The 8398-nt window shown below is 47.6% G+C and overlaps 1 protein-coding gene across 4 annotated transcripts in view; it reads right to left on the reverse strand.

The window, feature by feature from the left end:
• Positions 1–8398, reverse strand: part of LINGO1 (leucine rich repeat and Ig domain containing 1) — a 475932-nt gene that overhangs the window by 49670 nt on the left and 417864 nt on the right. Inside the window, exon 1 of one of the 4 annotated variants that reach the window (XM_019504438.1) lies at positions 7947–8039. The exons of the other annotated variants lie outside the window; for them this stretch is intronic. The gene's annotated coding sequence lies outside the window, so the exon portion shown is untranslated. Of the gene's footprint in view, positions 1–7946; positions 8040–8398 lie in introns of those variants that run through there. 4 annotated transcript variants of the gene reach the window in all.

The raw sequence follows: 8398 nt of genomic DNA on the forward strand, positions 1-8398 counted from the left end.
ATGCTACTATATAAAGCAATGGGGCACCTGCACCAGGAGTACTGTGTTACTGTACCCAGTGAATACAGGAGTACTGTGTTAATTAGTCAACTCCACAGTAAAGTGTATGTGTAGATGCACCCAGTGAGACAAAGGACAGGAGCAGTTCCCAGATATGGTTGCCAGTGTCCCATTACAAAGCTCTTTGCCAGGGTGACCGGGCCTGCTCAAGCATGTGCCATGCAGCAATTTTTTGGCCCCTGGTAGATCTTTGTAACCTTTGTCCCAGTTCTACATATACCCTCTGCCTTTAGAATAAATCAGGGAGTTTAACTGTCTAAACATTTCAGTTCTGAAATATGTTCTAAATACAGAAACCCAAAAAGGGAGAGCACGGAGTTTCATTTCCAGAGCAGACACCCATCTGTTTTCATAATCATGTCTGCTGTCTCTTGGAGGGATCTTGCCTTCCTTCAGAATCTTTTCACTCTCCTTCTGCCTGTCACTTCCCTCCTTTCTTTCTCCAGTTCCTGGTCTCTGCTCTGTATCCCTCTCTCCCCTTTATATAAACTGTCTGTCCTAGGGTCTTGTTCCCCATGTTGCATCTCCCTCCAACCTGTCCTCTTCTCTCAGGGTCTGTCCCATTCTCCCTTGACCCATTTGTGGGGACTCTGTTCTCCTCTACTTCTGTGCTGCACCCTTCCTTTACACCTCTCCCCTAACCAAAGACCTTTCTGCCCTCAAACTGCTTGCCTGTTGTTAATTCCCTCCACCCCCTGCCCTATGCCTGCCAAACCCGGTTGTTATTAGGCTTAGTTTTACAGGAGGACTATTGAGAAGCTCATAAGTCTAATTTTTCTTGGATCCTTTCCTACACAGCAACTCCTACTACCACCCTTTCCTATACCTTCCAAGTGCTCTGGCTTCATAACAGAGGAAAGACCATCCTGGGTTGCAATCTGCCCAGGGTGCTTTCTGTTCTATGAAATACATGTCTGCTCACCATGCATGATGGTCTGTGCTAAGAACTATGGCAAGAACAGGGCAAGCCTATTGTGCAGACATCACCAACAAGCAGCAGACAGCACTTTACACTTCATGACTCCGGCTTGCTTATCTGAATGGCTTACAAGGTTTCCTAAGAGGAGCTTCTCCAGCCTGCTTGTCATCTCAGCTAAGGGAGAAAGCTGCTCATTCACCTTCCACCTGCCTTTCCCCATGGAGAAAGCTTGCTTTGGGCTAATGCATAAAATGGTGCCATATTCTAAAAGCTCTGGGAACAGCTGATGGACACAGTCCTCTGCTTCCCGTGTGGCTGAAGGGGTCCAACACTCTCCCTCCTCCTGGCCACACCACTGGCTTCAATGGAATACCGCCAAAGTGAGCAGAGTGGGAAAATCTGGGAGAAGACCAGGGGACCTGATACTGCTGCAGTAAGATGCTAATCTCAAGGATGCCTTCAGGACAACTGAGTTACTGCCAGCTTCACACGAAGGTATGTGAGACTAGAATCTGACTCCCTCCCTTAGTAATTCAGCTGGTTCCATTTTTAGTCCTAACGACTCATTTCAGAGGCTCTAAAATACAGAAGAAAGTCCTGCCTGTCCTACCACCAATGTTATACCCTGAGGCTGGAGAAAATGCTCCTTGTCTCAATCATTCTGCAAGATTAGAAAACACATGAGATCTCTTGTACTACTGCTGGGAGAGGAAATCTGAGGCAGGGAATCTGAGCTCTAAGTCAGTGGATCAGGTCTGCTGTATAGTGGTGGTGGGCAGCAGTAAAAGCAACAAAATTCATGGCAACTGACTTTAGAGCCTGGAGAGCATATTTTGTTTCATAAACATCGCATCTTTTGCCTGGGGGGAAGGTCTAATTATCTCCATCTCTTAGATGGGGCAAATGAAGCACAGAAGTGGAGTGCCTTGTTCCTCTTTGGTCATGCAATGATCCAGGGGCAGAGCCAGAAGCAGAACTCAGGGGTCCTGAGTATCAGTCTGCTGTTTTAACCACAAAGTTCCAGTGTTTCCGAGTAAATGCGACAACAGTGACAGCTTGGGGAGCAAGTAAATAGAGAAATAAATGACTCAGAAAAGCAATTCTCTCCCACCCACTTCAGATGCACTTAATTTTCCCCACTGCTGATAGCTCCAGGTCTGAAATGTAAAGTGGATGTGAAGGGGAAAGGCAAGTTTGGCTTGGCTTGACTCCTCACACTTACAGGTGGTGTTCAGAAGAATAAAAAGAATTTCCCAAGCACGTTAGATGGTTGGCCTCCCTCTATCATCAGCTCTGAAAATTAGAACTGCTGTGCTTTTCTGTCATTTCTATCACCCCCACAGCTCTTGTACCCACCAGGATGGACTAATTCTCTGTCTGTGTGAGTTAGACTGCAAGGTGCATGGTAACACTGACCAAAGAGACCTGAAGTCCCCTGTGGTTCAGTGGTAGAATCCTTGTCTACCACACAGGAGACCTGGGTTTGATTCCTGAACTCTTATACAACTATAGTCATGGAGGCACCAAATGTCTGGACTCAGTCTGCCCTTTGGATTCTGTCTCAATGGCCTAAAGGGAGGATGGAAAGTCTGGGTAGCCTCAACTCCTCCACACTCCTAACTAGACATATATGTCAAAGGTCTGGTTGACCTCTCACGCATACACCATGATCCAGTAGGATCTACAGTTGCCATACCAATAATAACTGCCAGAGGGACCTGAAGGTCTGAATTACAGGGTGGTGGGTGGGAGCACCGCAGACAGAGGAAAAAAAGAAGGGGCGAGAGAAAATAATGTAAAACAGAACTCTCCACACAGAACAGCTCCAGCTCAGTATTGTGAAGACAAACCACATGAACCTGGTGTCTTCTCTATTCTCTCAGTGGCTCTCATCCATCTCCTGTGCACTGGACGCAGAAAACATCAGCCAGGCATCAAAGCAGGAACAGGACTAAAGGCCAAACATTGGCCCCATTACTCAAGATGAGTAGCCTCTTATTCTACAAGTGAGCCCATCAACTGCAGTGGCATTCTAATGCAGGATGGACAGGTCATAAAAGGTGCACACACACTGGTCACCAAAGTATTCCAAGATCCAGGGCTGGGATTTTTCAGAAGCATCTAAGTGAGGAGTAAAACTGAGCAAAAGCTAGTATTTCCACCTCATGAACAACTCTGCCCTTTCCAGCAATTGTTTTGGTTCCAAAATCAGGACAGAAATTTGATTTTCATGGAATTAAAATTTCCTCCCAAAAATGTTGGTTCTGGAAATCCTGAACTCTTTCTGGAATCAACATGTTTATTGAATTCTCTTGGAATCCTCTGTTTTGAGTTAGTTTAGTGTTAAACTCCATTTTTTCTAGAGAGGGGTATTGCCTTCTAGGAACTGTAGTTCTGGCAGCTTGATACCCCCATCCTCCCATACAAGGTATGCTTGTCTAGCTGAACTACATCCCCCATAATGGACCCAATATGAGTTTTGATGCCATTTGTGGCTGGGAGTCAAATTACATTATGAGAGATGTAGCTCCCCCAAGGAGAAAATTGAGGCTTCAATTACCCATGCTATGATGTGCCACAAAGGAAGTGCAGTTTTTCTTGAATTGATACAAAATGAAAGTTTGACTCGGTTAAAAAAATTAAATATTGCAATTCAGGTCAAGCAGACCCAAAATGTTTGTTTCAATTTTCTATTGGGAAAAGTGGCATTTTTGGGGCCCCTTAATTCTTTCTCTTCCATCGAACCTCACAGGGAAGAGGAACAGAATGTAAATTGCAGGGTAGATGCCCTTCTGTGTCCCAGCTGAGCAAGAGCCACATGAATGCCGGCTTTCTGGGCAAGGGTACCCCTGATATGCCCTGGTGGGGTTATATTTGGTTGCTTAGTTCGTCAGCTCAGCTAACACCCCAGCAGATCTGTTTTCACCTTCTCCTAGAGACTGGAGCTGGATGCAGTGTGGACTGGGCTCCCTCTCAGCCTCAGCAGTCCAAAGGATACCTAACTCTCACATCCATGAGTAAATGATACACAGCAGCAATGCTATAAAATGTTAATGGATCCACCCGTTACAACATCAGTTCCTGTAGTTTTTGTCATCATCTTAAGTCTAACAAAGGCAAAGCTGAACCCCTAATATTCTGTCCTACTGAATAAGACCATTATCTGTCATTCTCAAGTACCATCCTTTCCCTCTCACACTCAGACCAGTCATTTTTGTCTCCTCACTTGATCCACACACTCAGGCTGTGCCAAATACCCAATTCCCCCTCCACACACTCTCTCTCTCTTTGCTGAGCCTTCAGCTCTCCATTAACTACTGCACCTTTCCTCCCTAGCTTCCCTACAACTCATCTTACTCCCAGCCTTAGTTTAATATAAACAGAACTGCTACAATCATCTCAATTTCCTGCCACTCTGCCCATGTCACCCACTGTGCAAATCTTGGCAATTGCTCCTCCTTTTCAAAGCCCTGTGGTTTTGCTCCAACTCTGGCTGACGTCAATGGGAGCCTTTCCGTTGACTTCAAGAGGAGCTGAGTCAGGCCCAAAGGTTCAAACTGCTTATCCTGGCCTTCAGGGTTTTCCACAAGGCTGCTTCTTCCTGTTTATATGCTCTTGTCTTTCATTGCATCAACCTCTTCACTCCTCCTGGGCACAGAAGGGGCTGTCATTCTCAGAGTCACAATTTGGCCCCTGGTTCTTGCTTGCTCCAGAAGGAAAGTAAGCAATGGCAGAAACCTTCTCTGAAAGTGGTATGAGAGAAGAACTGGGAGCTAGGAAGAGTGGGAATTTAAATGAAGTGGAAGTGGAAGAGAACCTGTATGATGATGACCCAATGTGATGGTCCCACTGATTACCATATAACATTAAACTGGGGGAAATAGGACTCATCAGCATGTACAACATATAACATCAAGAGGCAGTGATGATATAAAAATCAGGTTTTTCCATTGTAGAGAAAGAGAGTAATTAACTCAGCTGAGCTCACATACAGAAGGTAGGGAAGATATGCACCTTTATAGATTAACTAAATTACACACACAAACACATGCACACGCAGCACAAGCTTTTGTGAATCCAAGTTCATGCAGAAAGCAGAGTATAAGGAGACGGAAAGGACTATTAGTGTCTTATTCTAGCAACTGGTAATGAAAGAAAAGATACTACTCATCTCCATTGCCTCTCTGTGGCGCACAGGGCTGCGACTGAGAAACAAGCACTGCCCACCAGCTCCTGGATAGAGACTTAAAGGGGTCCTGGATTTGGGTGAATGCAGACTGGAAGCAAGTGCATGGGACTGGCTTTTCAGGGGTACTCCCAAGCTTGGCAAAGAATCTGTACAGACGTAGGCTCAGCATTCAACAGAGCTGGCCCTACATACCCTGAGGGAGCAGGGATGTTACATGAGGTCTGTCAGATTGCAAGAGATGGCAGTAACACATATGTCAGAAACAGAGCACAGGGCCACTACGCAAGATTCAGATTTGAACTGGCCCTGGCCCTGGCCATGCTGATGAAATCCAACATGGCGCTGTCCTTTCCATCATGTGGCAGAGGGCTAGGTGCTGGGAGTGGAAGATAAAGGCTTCTAGTCTCAGTTCCTGAAGTATGTGTTATTGATGGGATAGCTGTATTGGTTGTGAGCAGCACATGAGTTGGTATGGGAGTCCCACCTGCCCACCCAGCAACCACCATACATGAGCAGTGCCCTCACAGTCCAGTGCATGTACCCAAGGCAATACCTGATGAAGTCTATTAATCCTCATAGAGCCATGGGTTGTTCAGTTGCACTTGATAATTCAGTGACTGTAATTACAGTATAATTACACCACAATTGCAATGTTATTATAAAGTGATTTATCAAGCAATGAAATTAGACCTCAAGTTACAGGGTCTGATATTACTTACATGTATCAAGCAGTATAACTTCAGCATCATTACAGCAAAAATGTATTAAGTATGAAACTAAAGGAATAATAAGTAATTCAGTCATGCAGTTAACCTTCTAGTTATGTGAAACAGTGGTAATTAGAGGTATCACAAAGTAATTATGTTAGAGTTGTAGCCCAACTACAGAGTATTATAGTAACTGTATAACTATTAGTTTTGTAATTAATTCCTTAACTCGTTCTACACAAAAGGCATTGGGAAACCCTCACTCCTTCCTAAGATCAGGAAGCTCATCCTCCAAGTCATTTCTGACTGCATCAAATCTAACATCTTCCCATCTGGACAAACCTGCAATTAAGCCCAACCCCGCAGCTACCAAGGAGCTACCTTCTAAGAATACAGGTTCCCAGGCTTCTGCAATCTGAATGAGGTGTTTTCCACCCCTATTTCGACAGCTTCCTGTAATCCCAGGCTGTTTACGTCCAGACTTACAGGAAAGAGTAAAAAAGAACCCCCCTCATGCAGATAACTTGCTACCTAACTAATGGGAAAGTCCAAAGTTGGGACAGACCTGCTAAAACAGTGCATTTCAATGAGTAGAGGAGATCTACGTTACATCTCAGATTGCTCAGCCTTGAAACAGGCAACTGAGGAAACAGCAAGGACTGCCTGTAAAAGTGGGCTGGAAAATGAAGGGCAAACTTGTGGGTGACAGTTCCTTTGCATCCACGGCAGGACCTTGGAAGCTCTGAACCTAGCAGGCAAGAGCAGAGCTAGAAGGATATTGATGTGAGCAGAGGCTGAGACATTTAAAAGCTTCAGAGAGAGATCAGTTCTCTATAGTTATATAAAGCCATGAATCTCCCTGCATTGCACATTACAGAAAGGAGCCAGGAGGAGATTGAGGGAAGGCGAAAGGGATGAGGACAGTATTGAGCTTAGGAAAAAATGCCTCTGTGTCTCTTCCCCTTGCCCTGTCCCCAGCTCACACCACCTAAGAGAAAGAACAAAACTGCACTGGAACTTTAAACCCCAGCGGGCCAGGGATGGTTTAAATGGAGACATGGTCTTTGGATGGCAGGAGGAACACACTGGCATAGACAAGAGGAAGCCACCAAACCTTTACCCCAAAAGAGATGGGTGGAAAAGGTTCCTAAAGCCAAAAGAAAAAGTACCATGGGACATTAAAGCAGCATCCTACTCATTTTTGTGAGCTATGGCAGATGGGAAGAAAGTTCTCCTAAGGACTGGGAACAGGATAATGGAAGGTTTCAGATACTTGAGGGCTATAATTAACAGACAGAGGGGGATGTGACCTTGCCAAGGCTGGATAACTGAGGAGGTGCTGCCATTCCAATTTCAGGGAAGAGAGGATGGGGGTGTCTGAGCCAGGGCCCCGTACAGGCCCCTGAAGTCTGCAGGAGTGTCATTTCAGCTCCCCATCTTTACCCAGTTCATTTTACTTCACTGACTGTGTACGCTCATTTCCATAGTGCTCACCACTGTAATCTGTGCCTTGAAGAGTTCAGAGCTAGTGCACTTGCCACAAGTGGGATGGGAAAGAAAGGGTTAACCCTCACTGAAGGAGCCAGGGTGGGGAGATGGACAAACCCCAGCGCAAAACACCGTTAAAAGCCCAGTTCGGTGCATAACAGAGAAGGAAGAGGCAAAGCCCCAACTGGGGAAAGAGGTAAACCTTTGACAGAACTGGCTTTCTGAGCGACTCTCCTGGTCCTTCACCAACATGCTGCTGATCAAACACAGGCACCACAGTCTTTGGGTACCTCCTGTGCCAGGGAACAAATGCCAGGGACATGCGTAGCACCCACTGTGACTATGGTGTGGGGCTGGGGGCTTCCACTCAGCAACGTGACCCAGCGCTGCTTCTGAAACAGGCCCTACGGAGCCGCAGTGCAAGCCTGCTTGTCTGTGGCAGGAAGGCGATTTTACTTTGGAAGGACCAGGCGGGTGCCTGTCTAGCTGCTATGGTGACAGAGACACCGACAGGGCTCAGAGCTGTGCTGGTGAGCTACCTAGAAAGAGGCTGGAGAGCCGGGTCGGGTGATCCAGCACTTACTGCCTGGCAGAGGGTCCTGCTCAGTCCCTGCACACACGCATCAGAGCTCAAGCAACTGCCCTATTTTCTTCCCTGAGCCTGCCAGCTCCGGAGTCCCGAGGGAACCAGCGCCCTCGCTCCCACACGCTTTCACATCCCAGGCAGAAGGGACGGCCCCTGGAGCCCGAGCCGCACGGGGCCGATCCCGCCGCCGAGGCAGTGGAGCGGGGCTCGGGCCCCCGCCTCCAGCCCCTGGAAGCTGAGACCACCTCTGCGGGAGCCGGGGCGGGCTGTGCCCCACACTGGGGGCCAGGCTGCCCCTTCATGCAGCCCAGGCTGTGGGGGGAGCTCCAGGCTTAGCCCTGCCCGGGCTCAGGGACCCCCGCGCCGCGCCCCCCGGCCGGGAGGAGACGAGCCGCCCGCAGAGCACCCCGGCTTGGTCCCCGCGGGCAGCGGCGCGCCGGGGCGGGGCG

The sequence above is a fragment of the Gavialis gangeticus genome, unplaced genomic scaffold (assembly GCF_001723915.1).
Source record: "Gavialis gangeticus isolate Ggan-Ray unplaced genomic scaffold, GavGan_comp1, whole genome shotgun sequence".
Classification (NCBI taxonomy): domain Eukaryota; kingdom Metazoa; phylum Chordata; order Crocodylia; family Gavialidae; genus Gavialis; species Gavialis gangeticus.